The sequence below is a fragment of the Lycium ferocissimum genome, unplaced genomic scaffold (assembly GCF_029784015.1).
Source record: "Lycium ferocissimum isolate CSIRO_LF1 unplaced genomic scaffold, AGI_CSIRO_Lferr_CH_V1 ctg1076, whole genome shotgun sequence".
In the NCBI taxonomy this organism is placed as follows: domain Eukaryota; kingdom Viridiplantae; phylum Streptophyta; class Magnoliopsida; order Solanales; family Solanaceae; genus Lycium; species Lycium ferocissimum.
The window spans coordinates 64,291-81,092 of NW_026713477.1; the positions used below are offsets into that span (position 1 = coordinate 64,291).

The 16,802-nt window shown below is 37.4% G+C and overlaps 1 pseudogene; it reads left to right on the forward strand.

Moving 5' to 3' along the window:
• Positions 1 to 115: 115 nt before the first annotated feature.
• LOC132041570 (protein MULTIPOLAR SPINDLE 1-like) lies at positions 116 to 16,151 on the forward strand (annotated as a pseudogene).
• The last annotated feature ends 651 nt before the right edge of the window (positions 16,152 to 16,802 follow it).

The window sequence follows — 16,802 nt, forward strand, 5'->3', positions numbered from 1 at the left end:
ATGAGCAATTCATATCATAACAAATTAATACGCTGGTAGAAGACCTTTCTAAAAAATACAACATCAATTGATCAAATTTTAGTTTAATAAAAATGAAAATTTAACCTGAATCGTAATGAGGTTGGTAGACATAAATAAAGATTGTGGGAAGTTAATGAGGTTGGTAAATAGTTGGTGAAAGTAATTATTAAAAATATCTACCAACTTATGAGTCTCTCTTTATAAAATATAAATTTATGAGTCAAATTTTATATTTAAATGTTTTGAAATCATGGTTTAAAACCCCAAATCATATCTTTTTGGATGATTTAAAACCATGAGATGAAATGCATGTCCGATTTCATAAACAAGCTACTCCCGCCAATTCCCAATAGAGAAATGGAGAGAGTGATATCAGAGCAAATCAGATGAATACCTTAAACTCGCTGTCGCAATGGAGACCGTCCGATCAAAACTCCTCCATAAACCTCCACCGCCACCTCAGCCTTCTTACTCCGATCACGCTCTTAAATATAAACGAAAAGTTCGATATCACTTTCCTTTAATAATTGTTCATCTTCGTAGAAGTTGCATGTGATGAATTTTGATTTTTTTTTTCTTTTTTGAATTTTCTTAGGCAAAAGAGTGTAAACGAGAGATTCTCAGATTTTCATTTAATAATTCTTTGTTTTTTCATATTTCTATCACTCCTTGTACAAGTCGTGTGGATGAAATTTCAATTAATTGTAAATTTTTAAAATTTCCTTTTATTCTTCTTTTCATTCCGATTATGCTGTTAAGTGAAAACGAAAAGTTCGATCATTTTCCTTTAATTCTTTTTTTTTTTTTTTTTATTTCTATTACTCCGATTTTGCTCTCAAGTGGAAAAAAAGTTCGATCAATTTCCTTCAATAATTCTTCGTTTTTTTTTTTTAAATTTATTTCTATTACTTCTCGTGGAAATTGCATGTGGCGAATTTAATTAATTCTGTTTTTTTTTTTTTTTTTTTAAATTTCTTTTACTTCTCGTAGAAGTCACATGGATGAAATTTGAATTAATTCTGATTTTTTTTTATTTCTACTGTCTCGTAGAAATTGCATGGACGAAATTTGAATTAACTCTGATTTTTTTTTTTTTTTAAATTTCTATTGTTTCGTAGAAGTTGTGTGGATGAAATTTGAATTAATTTTGAATTTTTTTAATCTTCACTTCTCTGTCCCATTCCGATGATGAATTTCTTAAGTGGAAACGAAAAGTTCGATCAATTTCAATTAATTCTACGTAGAAGTTGCATGTGATGAATTTCTATTTATTTTGATTTTTTTAAATTTTCTAGGCAAAAGAGCGTAAACGAGAGATTCTCAGACTCAAGGAAGACCTCAAAGTAGGCGAAGGTAAGATTTCTCATTTTCGTAATATTTTAAACTAAACAAAGTTCTTTTGGTTTGCTTTTTTAATTATGTTGAAAATTTTAATGATATCAGCAATTTTAGTGAGTATTTGTTATGAGTTCGATTTGGATTGTCCAATGTCGACTGTGTAAAATATTACAAAAATGATCTTCATTTTCGTGATATTTTAAACTTAACAAAATTATTTACTTTTTCAAAAATAAAATAAAAATTATATTGATAAGTTGACGATCGCGGCAGTTCTCCTGAGGATCTGTCGTTAATATGTTTGATTTTGATTGTTAAATGTCGACTGTGTATTTTTTAACCTATAGCTTCTAAGTATTTGATTATTTTGCTATATCCGGAACTCAGAAAATTGTGACTTAATTGCGTTTTTCGTTTTTTAAATCACAAATTGGACTGATAACCAGAGTTTACTGAGGATTGTTTTGCTATTTTGACTTAGCAATGTGTTGTTTATATAAACAGGTTCGTTTTGAATGACCAATTTTTGATTGTTTTTCGTTCTTTTTGGAGTAAGGTTAGTTTCTTCATTTTCCTTATAGTTTAAGCTTACTTTTTTCAGTTTACTTCTCTTTTAAATGTTTATATTGAATTTTTGATGATAGCTGCAAGGATCTATGGTTAAGTGATCCATTTCGATTGGCAAATAACAATGTGTAGTTCTAACCATCTAGATTTTACATTTCTGATTAATTTGCTTATATTCCGACCTCAAAATTTTGTGACTTAATTGTGTCTTTCCCATTAAAATCAACAGTGAATGATAAGAAGGGTTACCTGAGGATATTTTGTTATATGTTTGAATTTGAGTTACTTTTCTGTTGTTTGTATAGGTAGATTAACATTGAACAGCTATTTGTTCTGATTATTTTCCCTTTTTTCTGGAGTAAGATGGTTCGCAATGTGATATATTTCCAAAAAGTGCATCATGCAAGTGTTATTTCTTTGATAAGTTGGGATCTACGAGAATTGGAGGTAGTTCTGATCAACGGTTCAGTGATGTGCTGTGGAGAAGATTTCTCAGACAAGGTTTATTCTTAAGGAATTCTGTTGTACTTATCGGTCTAAAGCTGTCAATTTGGCTTTCATTAATGTTGTATGCATTAGCTTGATTAATTGACTTGTATATTTTCCAGTGAGGATTAAGGAGAGAAAGAGGGGAAGAACTGATGATTCCTTGCTTCACCGAATTTCAGGTGAAAATCCAGTTAGGGACGTTCTTATGGATGTGAATTTTATCTTTACTTTTGATGGTTAACTTGCAAAATCACGATTTTTAGAAGTTACAATAAGTTGAGATCTTATCATACCTCAGTCATGATATATCTCATTTCTTACGTGTGCCATAATTTGATCTCTGGAAAGACTCTAGGTCCGGTTTGGAAAATTTTGCTGAACATGAATTTTCTTCTATAGATGAGACGTATGAATATTGTGTCTTTTCTTAAATGGCAGAACATGACAATGAGAATAATGTTGAGCAACTGAGCACTTCAGTTGATTTTCTTTTGGAGCTTTGTGACACTATTTCTCCGCAAAGTGTAAGTTGTTTCTATTAACCACAGCTAGTCATGCTTTTTCTTATGTTATGAATATGATTTCCATGTCTCATATCACTAGCTTTTTACCAATGTGTTGCAGTTGGAGGAAGGTAATTTTAAGAACTGGTGCCACCAAGCTGTGGACTTTATCCTTGGTAATGACACAATGTTTGCGTTTCCTTTTGCCTTCCTGCGTACAATTTTTCATGAGCAACACCTGAAAATTTCAAAGAGTTCCTGATGTGTGGGTGTTTTTTTTTTTTTTTGATAACGCGCTGGCGATTATTTATTCTTTTCATTATTTCACAGATGTACTGTTATTTCCGAATTTCTAGTGTTAAGAATTGTGGTAGAAGCTGAAATCAAGGGGTTAATAAGTGAATATATTATCTGTTCTGAAACATAAATGAAAAAAAAGGAGACTGTCCAGTGAAGGTTCATCCTAAGATTTGAGTTTAAAGGAAAGATTGTTTTAAAAGACTGCATTTTGAGAACAATATTCATGGGTTGTACTGTATTTTAAATGAAGCTTTCTTATCTTTACCGAAAAGTGCAAAAAGTTTATGATTTACCCTTCTTTGTCAGCTCCTTATCTGCAAGTAAGTAGCCGTCTCACTGCATAGAGTGCCTAAAGTTCTGAGCTTTCAGTTTTAATAATAAGATAGCACCAGATGGTTTCATCGTTTACTATCTGTCTTTGTTCTTTAGTGGCTTTCAAATTTAGCAGTATTTGTATTTTACTTCTTTAAAGGTACACTTGCTACAATGTCACCAACTGAACGGAATGCAGAACCTGTGGAAGGCATTATCAACAGCTTAATCATGTGTTTATTGAGAAGAATGTGCAGTGCCTTGCAAGAAGATGGTAATTATGTGGTCTTGTCTTATTCATACTGGGTTTCCTAAGACTGTCTTCACCTTAGAAGATTGTGGAAGTATAAACCTACATTCAATAATGCTAGAATCAGCGTGTTCAATCAATTACGCTGCTTATATGTTATACGCTGCTTGTCAATCGTTGCCTACTTGTAAGCTGTAGAAGTAGATATATTTCCTTAATTTAGATTGAGGAAGAGAAATAGCTTCTTGATGCATATACAGAAATGTAATCATTCGCAGAATAAAAGATTTCAGAATGAAAGAACTAGAGTAGTATAAAAACGCCCATAAATTTTCTGAGTATACATACTTAAGAAATGACACTATGAAGTTCTTAACTAAGCTCTGAGATCCCCCCAAGCAGGCATTAAAATAAAAAGATGTTGGTAGATATTCACAGTTTATGCATATACAGAACAAGGAGATGGCTGCCGTCATGATACTGCGATTCGGCAGTGTGCAGCGTTCTTTGGTTTGATACATATTTAATGGAAACAAATCAGCTTTCATATAATAAATGATGATTGGTTTGTTATACTCCGATCTTCTCATTTTATGCAACACGATTGGATTGGGTTTGAGTTTCTGATGTTAATTTGACTTGAACGAATTTGAATTCTTATGTAACACCCCGCATCTTGGAACTATGTCTAAGCTCATATCATTAGAGTTCTAGTGGAAACATTTAAGGTTTGACGTTTTGCGAAAATGGTTCATGGGCCTATTTCGGGCAGCGATAACTCCTTGATCGGTTTGGAATTTGGGAAGGTACTATCAATGAAGTTGTAGTATGCAGAAATACCTTTCTAACGATATAAGGACCAAGCCAATCAGAGATCGGAGCAAGGAGATATGATCGTCTCAATATGGCTAATAGTAAGGCACTTGAAATCCTATAGAATCGGCTAAGTTTTCGATACGTCTGCCTTCCAGTCAACTTTAGTGAAAATCCGTTGGGAATTTGAGAAAACTTCCTCAATGAAAGTTGTAGCCCTTTGAAATAGCTTTCCAACGGTATCTTACGGGGGTCAAACGGACATCTGTGCAAAAAGTTATGCCCATTTTACTGAAGCCTATTCGCTGGAAATTTTGCCCGGCGTAACGGTGACGTTACGGGCCGTAACATGAGTTACGGGACCGTAACAGTGGGCCGTAACACGTCAAAAATTTCCAGAACCTCACTGGAAATTTTCACCAAGATACGGTACCAAGATACGGTCCGTATCTCGTGTTACGGGACCGTAACAGTGACCGTATCTTGGTCCGTATATACGTTTCGGGTCACCTGACTTCGGGAGGCCATAACCCTATCATAAATTGGGAATTTGGGAAAACTCAAAGAACGAAAGTTTTAGATAATTGAAAAACCTTTCCAACCATAGGTCGTGGGTTCATAGGCGACGTCGGGATAGGGAGATATAGACGTTTTAAGACAGATAGGTCTCAACCCGTTTTCAAGTTGGGTCAACCCATTTTCCCCTTAGTATTTAAGGGAAATGAAAACCCTAGCAGCCTCCATTTCCCTCAAATTTCAGATTTTTAGAGAGAGGAAGTGAGAGAGAGGAGAGCTAGAGAGAGAAAGTAGGAAATCAACCAAGTTTAAGGCCCCAAATCCCGAAGCTCGTGAAGGATAAAGTGTAGTACAAGTTGTTGCCGTCATTTTAAGCTAAAGATCGGACTTGGGGGTGTTGATTTCGTGGTGACTACCCAAAAAGGTAATGTTTCTACTCCCTAATCAATTGTAGTTGTGAATTGATGAACTCTTGGGAGAATAATAATTGGTTTGTTGAAAAGAATCATATGAACTATGCTAGAGTTGTTGGATTGTTGACTTGGAATTGTTATATTCATATGGGTGATGAAGAATGATGTTAATTACATCTAATTGAGATTTTAGAATTTGCTAGAAGTAATAGAATGGGGATTTGGTGAAGAAAACACCATTAATGAGGGTTGTGGAGTTTCATGTCCACCAAGTGTTTGATAAAATGCTTAGATGAACAAAGCATGGATATTGTTGCTAACATAGAATCCCTATGACATGTACTGCTATAGATTAAAGTTGAAGGGATTGGAGGACATTGTGATACGCTCAAAAGCAGGAAGTTAAGGTATGTAGAACTTCCACCCACATGTGGGAATCTCTACGTTCTTCCCCATGATCCGTTTCTTAAAATCCATGAAGTTCAAATCCTAGGGCATTAAACCCAACATATTGGTAGCCCGTAATTATGTATGTATGTACATGAATTTTGTATCTATGTTCGTTATTGTATTCCTAATCCTCCATTACGGATATTAGGAATCCTAGCTAAATCCATGAATCATGAATTCTTCCTCATGTGTTCTCATTATGTTTATATGAAACTTTATGATTTCATCCAGAAGTTACAAGCATGTTTTGAAGTCAAGTATATATACATGATTATGAACTATTGTTATTACTCATGCATCAAAAACATGTTTTGCAAGATTATGACAAGTTATCTTATGAAACTATATTTACAAGTTATGATTTATGAAAACCATGTACAAGCAAGTTATGATTCATGAAAACCATGTACAAGCAAGTTATGATCATGAATACCATGTACAAGCAAGTTACGATTCATGATATACCATGGGCGCAAGTGCCACTATTTTACATGTTCATGTTTTGGGAGTTGCATTAATTACCGAGGAGGGCTTCGATAGCCCGAAACTACGTAGCCACCGTAGGATGAGGATCGCTCCACCCATGTCCCTGGACGATCTCTCATAATGACCGGATCCTTTCATATTTTATTAAATCTCATGTTCCCGGCAAGGACCGAGTGTTCGTCATGCGGGACGCAAGCACCGCACCATGGATCGGTTATAAGTTATTGCTCTCCCTACTTATGATATTTTTACCATGTTTTATATATATATGTATACACTCATGTTCATGTCCGTGTTTTCGATTTCATTCTTATCATATTATTTCACGTCCCATGTTATTTCATTCGGTTGCTTTACATACCAAGTACATTCAATGTGCCGACGTCCCCTTTATCGCCGGGGGCCTGCATTTCACGATGCGCAGTGCGATATACGGACGATACATGCGCTCGATGAGGGACAAAGCATCCGTATCGACTATTGGTGAGCCCCATCTCATTCGGGGTTTAGTCAACTTTTGTTTTTATGGTTCGTTATGCATCTAAGGTATCGGGGGCCTTGTCCCGATAAGCATGTTTTCCGATCCGACTCATGATAGAGGTTTCATAGACTAGACAAGTCGCTTATGTTATGTCGACATCCGGAATCGTATAGCCATTTTTGGCTCATTCATGTTATTTCCGCACTCATGTTTAAACAAGTATTTTGTTAAGTATTATGACTCACCATGTTTTATAAAGGCTCATCATGCATTCACGTTATATTCCGCTTATGTTATGTATCATAATAATTCGGCAAGCCATGTGGTTCGCTCGGTCACGTACGTGGCACCGAGTGCCGTGTTACGTCCAGGCCATGGTTCGGGGCGTGACAAAACTTGGTATCAGAGCCTAGGTTCAAGAGTCTTTAGGGAGTCTATGAAACCGTGTCCAGTGGGGTCATTTTTATATGTGTGAGGGCCCCATACATATAAACAGTTGACCACCAAGACATTCGAGATTTGTCTCATTTCTTTCCACTCTAGATCGTGCCATGAAGCTTAGAGCAATAAGTAACTTCTCTTTATCTCGAATTACGTACGTTTCGAATGCGCGAGGAGATGAACGAGGTAATTCAAGGTCCAAGTAAGGATGTTTACCCATAGGGGTACAATTATGCAATACTTATCGGTAACGAATGAGACTTCAAGTGCTATTGAAAGTGGAATACAATGTAAGTTGCCCGAGAAGGGTGTAGTGGAATGAATGGTATGTTGAATGAAAATAATGTCCTTGAGCATGGAATACAACGAGGAGAGGATATTAGAGAAATTAGAAAAGGAGCCAAGTCAACAAGAAAAAGGTAAATTATGGAGCATCTCGGAAGAGGTGGCGGCGAGTTTTCTATCGGAGGTCATTAGGACCCACTCCATCCGCGATTCTGATTGAAAGGAAAATAAACGGGAAAGTGTAACGAGTACAGTTTGATTTGGACATATGAGGTAAGTTCATAATTTTTTATCGTGTTGAAATTGGGAGCCCTGTGTGGCTATGATATGATATGATATATATATGTATATATATATCGGCCTTGTGAGGCATTGTTGGTATTTCTGCGTGCGTGTTTTGGGATAGTGAGAAATACAAAGGAAACTCGCCAAAATTTTTCCTAGAAATAGAAGGAGAATGAGATATAAGTTCGTAATATGTCCGGAAAAGCCATGTCAACGGTAATGATAAGATTTGACTAAGTTATGATTACGGATGACTTTGAGAAATAAGATTTGATTCCCTATTCGGATGAAAACCTTGAGTGGGTGACGGTTCGGATATATCCGAATGTGTATTGGAAAACAAGGGCTTAATTTAAGTTCGAGAGTAGAGTGATTAGTAGAAGAAGAAATCGGCTAAAGCCGTAAGGGAGCAACCTATAGAAGAATAGCCTTTAAGAGTTTTCAAAAGAGGTTGTCCTAAGAATTACAAGTGTGAGCGAGTTAAGTCGTTAAGATAGAGTATGCCGTTTACGAATACGGTAGCAACCCGTTCATGTAAGTAAATTTAGTTCTTTTCTCCATGAGAAATTGGTCGATGTGAGTCAAAAAAAAAAAAAAAAGTCGGTGTTGTAGAGTACAAAGGAATTGCGTAAGGTACGGAATGTTAATTGGATCCCATCAAAAGAGAAGAATTTGTAAGTATAAGACGTTAGCCTTGGTCTAAGGGAGATACATAAATCTCCAAGTAAGTCCGGTGAGATAATTGAAGACCCGAAAGGTTAGTATGAGATATGAAGAACCTTAATTCGGTTAGGTTGGCATAATGAGATAGCCTCCATAGGGAATATGCCTAACCGAAGTGAGTAGAATGATCGTCAAACGGATCGTGTCAAGTTCAATTACTATCGATTAGGCGATCACGAGAAAAGCTATAAGATCATGCCCAATTATGTGTCATAAGCGGCGTGCCATTGCACAAGACTCTAATCTTTAAGGTGCTCGTGAAAGACTTAGCGCACCACCGTACTATGAGTATTTTAGAAAGTATCTCAAAAATAAAAAAAAATAAAAATCAAGTATGGGAAGTACAGCTCATGATTTAGGCAGACAAGAGAACTAAGGTGAAAGAAGTTCACTTCTTATCCAAGCTAGGAATTTGACTTTCAAACTCCGAAGTGGGTGGAGTTATTGCCCGAACATGGCATTCCGCTAGTTATTGAAGTTAGAGAGAAGCGAGTTTGGTGATTCCTACTTGCCGCAGATGAAAGAGAGGATTCACGAATAGAAAGCCTTAGCTTTTGAGCGGGAGAGGAGATAATGGTACCTTGAGATATCAAGGCGGATTATGCGTTTCGGATGTAGATGGACTCGTAGAACTATTTATGTCGAAGCTCACCATTCTAGGTCTACCTCGTTCAACTAGGAGGCATGATTTAATTTGGGTGGTTGTGGATAGACTTACGAAGTCGGCACACTTTTTGCCGTCAAAACTACGGATTCGGCGAGAAGATTATGCCAAAGGCGTACGTTAATGAGATCGTCGGATTGCATGGGACACCGGTGTCCATTATTTCGGACCGTGGTGCTCGGTTCACGGTGAACTTCGGAAATCCTTTCGAAAGGATTAGGTACCAAGGTGAACCTCGGCCACGCCTTTTCATCCACAAACGGATGGCCGTGCGAGCGTACTATTCGGACTGCGGAGGATATGTTGAGAGCATGTGCCTTGGATTTCAAAGGTAATTGGGATGATCACTTGCCTCTTATCGAGTTCTCCTATAATAACGCATTATCATGCTAGCATTGGGATGGCACCATTTGAAGCTCTGTATGGGCGAAGGTGCGGATCACCAATTGGTTGGTTCGAGGTAGGGAAGACGAGTTGTTAGGACCAGATTTGGTTTATCGGAGCTATGGAGAAAGTCAAGTTAATACGGGGAGCGTTTAAAAACGGCTCAAAGTCGCCATAAGTCTTATACGGATGTGAGACGAAGGATTTAGAATTTTCACCGATGATTGGGTGTTCCTTAAAGTCTCACCTATGAAAGGTGTTATGAGATTTGGCAAGAAAGGGAAGCTAAGTCCTAGATATATTGGACCTTACGGAATTCTACGAAAGGTCGGTCTAGTGGCTTATGAACTTGAGTTGCCACAAGACTTGGGTCTTTGTACATCCCGTATTTCATGCGTCCATGTTGAGGAAATGTGTAGGAGACCCATCGTTGGTTGTTCTGTTGATACTATAACGATTAAGGATGGTTTGACTTATGAAGAGATCCCCGTAGCCATTCTTGACCGTCAAGTTCGCAAGTTGAGAACTAAGGAAGTAGCCTCGAAAAGTCTTATGGAGGAGCCGAGAAGGTTGAAGAGGCTACATGGGAAGCCGAAGAAGACATGAAATCCGGATATCCCTACTTGTTTGAAGAAGCGGTGCAAATAAACTTCAAGGTAAATACTTTTAGTATTCATGTCATGTCCCTTATGTATTCATGCCCCTCGTTTCACGTTCAAGTTCATGTTCATGTCTTCGCTATTCATGTCTCATGTTCGGCACCGATGTTTTCATGAAACTATGTCATATCGGTTTCATGCCCCATGTCATATTATGTCTCATGTTCCACGCTCATGTCATCTATCCGGTGCCCATGTTCATGCCTCGGTATTCATGTTTTCATATAACCATGTTATGTTAGTTCGGTCTCCATGTTTCATGTTATGTTTCCTTCATGTTTATGTAGTCAAGCCATGTCCAACCATATTCTTAACCATGACCCATCATTCGAGGACGAATGATCCCAAGGGGGGGATATTGTAACACCCCGCATCTTGGAACTATGTCTAAGCTCATATCATTAGAGTTCTAGGAAACATTTAAGGTTTGACGTTTTGCGAAAATGGTTCATGGGCCTATTTCGGGCAAACGATAACTCCTTGATCGGTTTGGAATTTGGGAAGGTACTATCAATGAAGTTGTAGTATGCAGAAATACCTTTCTAACGATATAAGGACCAAGCCAATCAGAGATCGGAGCAAGGAGATATGATCGTCTCAATATGGCTAATAGTAAGGCACTTGAAATCCTATAGAATCGGCTAAGTTTTCGATACGTCTGCCTTCCAGTCAACTTTAGTGAAAATCCGTTGGGAATTTGAGAAAACTTCCTCAATGAAAGTTGTAGCCCTTTGAAATAGCTTTCCAACGGTATCTTACGGGGTCAAACGGACATCTGTGCAAAAAGTTATGCCCATTTTACTGAAGCCTATTCGCTGGAAATTTTGCCTGGCGTAACGGTGACGTTACGGGCCGTAACATGAGTTACGGGACCGTAACAGTGGGCGTAACACGTCAAAAATTTCCAGAACCTCACTGGAAATTTTCACCAAGATACGGTACCAAGATACGGTCCGTATCTCGTGTTACGGGACCGTGTGATGACCGTATCTTGGTCCGTATATACGTTTCGGGTCACCCGACTTCGGGAGGCCATAACCCTATCATAAATTGGGAATTTGGGAAAACTCAAAGAACGAAAGTTTTAGATAATTGAAAAACCTTTCCAACCATAGGTCGTGGGTTCATAGGCGACGTCGGGATAGGGAGATATAGACGTTTTAAGACAGATAGGTCTCAACCCGTTTTCAAGTTGGGTCAACCCATTTTCCCCTTAGTATTTAAGGGAAATGAAAACCCTAGCAGCCTCCATTTCCCTCAAATTTCAGATTTTTAGAGAGAGGAAGTGAGAGAGAGGAGAGCTAGAGAGAGAAAGTAGGAAATCAACCAAGTTTAAGGCCCCAAATCCCGAAGCTCGTGAAGGATAAAGTGTAGTACAAGTTGTTGCCGTCATTTTAAGCTAAAGATCGGACTTGGGGGTGTTGATTTCGTGGTGACTACCCAAAAAGGTAATGTTTCTACTCCCTAATCAATTGTAGTTGTGAATTGATGAACTCTTGGGAGAATAATAATTGGTTTGTTGAAAAGAATCATATGAACTATGCTAGAGTTGTTGGATTGTTGACTTGGAATTGTTATATTCATATGGGTGATGAAGAATGATGTTAATTACATCTAATTGAGATTTTAGAATTTGCTAGAAGTAATAGAATGGGGATTTGGTGAAGAAAACACCATTAATGAGGGTTGTGGAGTTTCATGTCCACCAAGTGTTTGATAAAATGCTTAGATGAACAAAGCATGGATATTGTTGCTAACATAGAATCCCTATGACATGTCTTGCTATAGATTAAAGTTGAAGGGATTGGAGGACATTGTGATACGCTCAAAAGGGGAAGTTAAGGTATGTAGAACTTCCACCACACGTGGGAATCTCACGTTCTTCCCCATGATCCGTTTCTTAAAATCCATGAAGTTCAAATCCAGGGCATTAAACCCAACATATTGGTAGCCCGTAATTATGTATGTATGTACATGAATTTTGTATCTATGTTCGTTATTGTATTCCTAATCCTCCATTACGGATATTAGGAATCCTAGCTAAATCCATGAATCATGAATTCTTCTCATGTGTTCTCATTATGTTTATATGAAACTTTATGATTTCATCCAGAAGTTACAAGCATGTTTTGAAGTCAAGTATATATACATGATTATGAACTATTGTTATTACTCATGCATCAAAAACATGTTTTGCAAGATTATGACAAGTTATCTTATGAAACTATATTTACAAGTTATGATTTATGAAAACCATGTACAAGCAAGTTATGATTCATGAAAACCATGTACAAGCAAGTTATGATCATGAATACCATGTACAAGCAAGTTACGATTCATGATATACCATGGGCAAAGCAAGTGCCACTATTTTACATGTTCATGTTTTGGGAGTTGCATTAATTACCGAGGAGGGCTTCGTATAGCCCGAAACTACGTAGCCACCGTAGGACGAGGATCGCTCCACCCATGTCCCGGACGATCTCTCATAATGACCGGATCCTTTCATATTTTATTAAATCTCATGTTCCCCGGCAAGGAGGACCGAGTGTTCCGTCGGCGGGACGCAAGCACCAGACCATGGATCGGTTATAAGTTATTGCTCTCCCTACTTATGATATTTTTACCATGTTTTATATATATATGTATACACTCATGTTCATGTCCAGGTTTTCGATTTCGATTCTTATCATATTATTTCACGTCCCATGTTATTTCATTCGCTTGCTTTACATACCAAGACATTCAATGTGCCGACGTCCCCTTTATCGCCGGGGGCTCGCATTTCACGATGCGTGTATCGATATACGTGACGATACATCCGCCGAGGACAAAGCATCCGTATCGGCTTATTGGCGAGCCCCATCTCATTCGGGGTTTAGTCAACTTTTGTTTTTATGGTTCGTTATGCATCTAAGGTAGGCGGGGGCCTTGTCCCGATAAGCATGTTTTTCCGGTCGGACTCATGATAGAGGTTTCATAGACTAGACAAGTCGGTTATGTTATGTCGACATCCGAATCGTATAGCCATTTTTGGCTCATTCATGTTATTTCCGCACTCATGTTTAAACAAGTATTTTGTTAAGTATTATGACTCACCATGTTTTATAAAGGCTCATCATGCATTCACGTTATATTCCGCTTATGTTATGTATCATAATAATTCAGCAAGCCATGTGGTTCGCTCGGTCACATGCAGTCAGGCACCGAGTGCCGTGTTACGTCCAGGCCATGGTTCGGGGCGTGACATCTTAAAGCAGAGCCAAATTGTTAAAAGACTTTGAGTTCTTGAAATTTATGAAAGTTGTATAAATGATGCTATTGGTAGAACGGTGTCGAATGTTTTTGGACATTTCAAAATAAGTGGAGTATCATAAATTTGGACCGAGGGGAGTAATATTTGCCATTAAACTATCTGCTTAGTGTAGAAAAGACACCTTGATTTTCTTTTTTCCAGCAGAGCCTAAAAAATGGTTGTTCTCACACGGCATAGATTATGTAAAATGCTTCTAATTATTTTGGATGGATGCTGAACGATATTTGTAAATAAATTATTTATCTTTGATGGAATCAACTTTTGTTAAGATGATTTCAAAGAGCTTCATTGAATCTAATTCTTATTAGTTCAGAATAATATGTATGGCATTGAATAGTTAGAAACAAAGACCATTGAAGTCACAAGAGGGACAGACCCTTATGGCCCTCTTACCATTGGACTGTTAGTTTAGTTGGATCATGAGTTTGAAGTTCAGAGCAATTTAAAGTGGTTTTTGCTCTTGGACAGCATCATTTTTAATATTAAATTCCTCGAGGTAACTTACTTATATTTCCTTCTACATAGCTTCTTAACTCTTGATTCCGTAATGCATATGTTTCAGAAAATCATCACTTTGACACTGCTGTCCAGTTCTATATTCAACAGCTGATGCGTAAGATCGGAAATGAGGCTTTTGTCGGCCTGCGTCTAATATTTGCGGTTTCTCAAAGAATTTCTGTAGTGGCAGAAAGTTTGCTCTTCATGGATCCATTTGATGAAGCCTATCCAAGTATGCATAACTGTATGTACATAATGTAAGTCCCACCAGCTTGTATATAGTCTATAAACTCGTGTTTATGTGGCTTAATTGTTCTTTTATGCTTTTGTTTTTGTTTTTGTTTTTAACTTTTTTAGCACATAATAGACGGCCGCCTAAGGGGACGGGAAGGGAGAAGGGGGCAGGAGAGTCAAACCCACACCTATTCTGTGGGAGATTCCCACTGGTACCTCTAGGCTATAAGCCTTGAGTGTGTGCGTCATGTTTGTTAAATGCCGTTTTCCTTCACTCCTTGAAATTTGTTTCTTTGTTGGTGATAATGGATGTACATTATTTTGGTCCTTACTCTTGACGGAATTTCTTTTCCTCTGTCCATGATATCATATTTTCCTTTCTGGTCATTGGCATCTTTCCATATGCTATTTTTATTTTATTTTCTGTTTTTAGTTTGGAAGTTTGAAGGAACACTGTAAATTTTGTATTTGTTTTCATCCACTTGTCCCTCCAGACTTTCCTGATTTGAAGGTGCTTTTAGGCTGAGGAGTTGGAATTTGTTCCTTTAGATTTGGAGTTTCTACGGGGAGTTTGACATTTACTTTTGAGTTATTTATTTCATTCTTTCTTTTGTCAGTTCAGCTAATATAAAGTTTAAAATGATTGAATCTGTATGTGGTATAATCATATTTCCTTCTAGTATCCTCTAGTGGAGTGATTGCAACTGTATTTTGTGGTCGTCTTGGCAATCTTATTTATTGTAAATGGTGGTTTAGCTGCAGGATTACTTGGTGCGTGCCCCCTAGTATTTGCTTGTTACGGCATCATTTGTTTTTATATATTAGTTTTCATGAATTTTCATGAAACTGCCACATTAAAAGGAAATAAAAATACTTTTTACTTAACATATGTTCTCAATTGCAGGATTCAGCTTATCGAATTTCTGGTTTCAGATTATTTGCTAACCTGGTCAATCGCTGTAGATTTTGACATAAGTGAGCTTCTTTTAATCACTTGAATACTATAACACATTTGCTCTCCTTATAACCTATTTCCTCTCCTTCCATCAGGTCCGAGGCAGTTCTGCCTCCGGCTGAGGGAATTTCAAATCGATAGGCAATTGGTCCTAAACATATTGCATGTGAGATATATGCCCACAAGAATAATTAGCAGGCTTCCACAAATGACCTATCTGGTGAAGGATCTTTTTCATACTGTTAATGACGGAAATGGACCTAACTTACCCATACGTTTGGTTTACTCTGTAGGGCTTTTTGAAGAATGGGTTGGATCAATTCTCCACGGAAGAAAAGCACTGGAACTACTGGAGAACAGGAATTCTCTATATGTACTGTACATAGATCGTGTGGTGGGAGTTGTGGCCAAACAATTGAGACAGTTGTCATTTCTGCAGAAGCTAAACCCACAGATTCTTGAGAAATTGTTTAGCTAAGCACTGACGTGCAGCTTTTCCTTTGTGAACTGTAAGTAACTTGCTTTGAACACAATTCTTCTTTTCATGTGCATACAAAATTCAGCTGTGTCATCGCAAAGGCTTTGTTACTTGAAATTCAAGAGTTATCTAATTGATTCCCATAGTATAAAAGATCAAAACTAATCCTTTTCAACTAATTCTAAGTTCACCTTCGAAGTTGAGCTCAATGTTTTCCATATTTTTACTTAATTTCACGATGACTACACTTACCATTTTGTAGTTGTCATTTGTTCTGCGTGTTTTTCCACTTTCTCTGTCTGTCTCTCTCTCTTTGTGCACCCCTTCCCTCCCTTTCCTGGAGAAAAGTGAAAGATAAACACATTAAGAAAATTATACACATTTTATTTAATGATTCTTTCTGTCGCTGGTGGGAGTAGCAAGTATCACGTGGAATTAGTTGAAGTGAACGCAAGCTGACCCAAACATCACGATTATTAAAAAAATATTATTAATAATTCCTTTGAGTCAATAAGTATTTGTGTATTTATATAACTTCTCAACTTCGTGAAAGACGGTACACAAAACCTGTTTAGTATTGTGAAAAGAGAAAGAAGAGAGAAAAACTCTTCTAAATTGATCATTAACAACATACAACATGATTTATCCTTCTATTATCAAGGTTGTACTTGTTCACCGTGTGGTGGAATGGACAGGATCTTGATGTCTACTCAGAGGCGGATTCAGGATTTGGAGGTTCCAGGTGCCACACCGTCCAAATAGGGTAAACGGGTCGGTTTGGTCAATTTTAGGCTACAGTTCGAGTTATTTATCTTTATCGATTTATATAGACAAATCGATTGAATATGTAGATTTGTTTAGTAATGTTCTCTTTTAGATACTCCTGAGATTAAAGATCTCTAAGCATTCCAATTTTTTTAATTTGGAATAGGAGGCCTTAT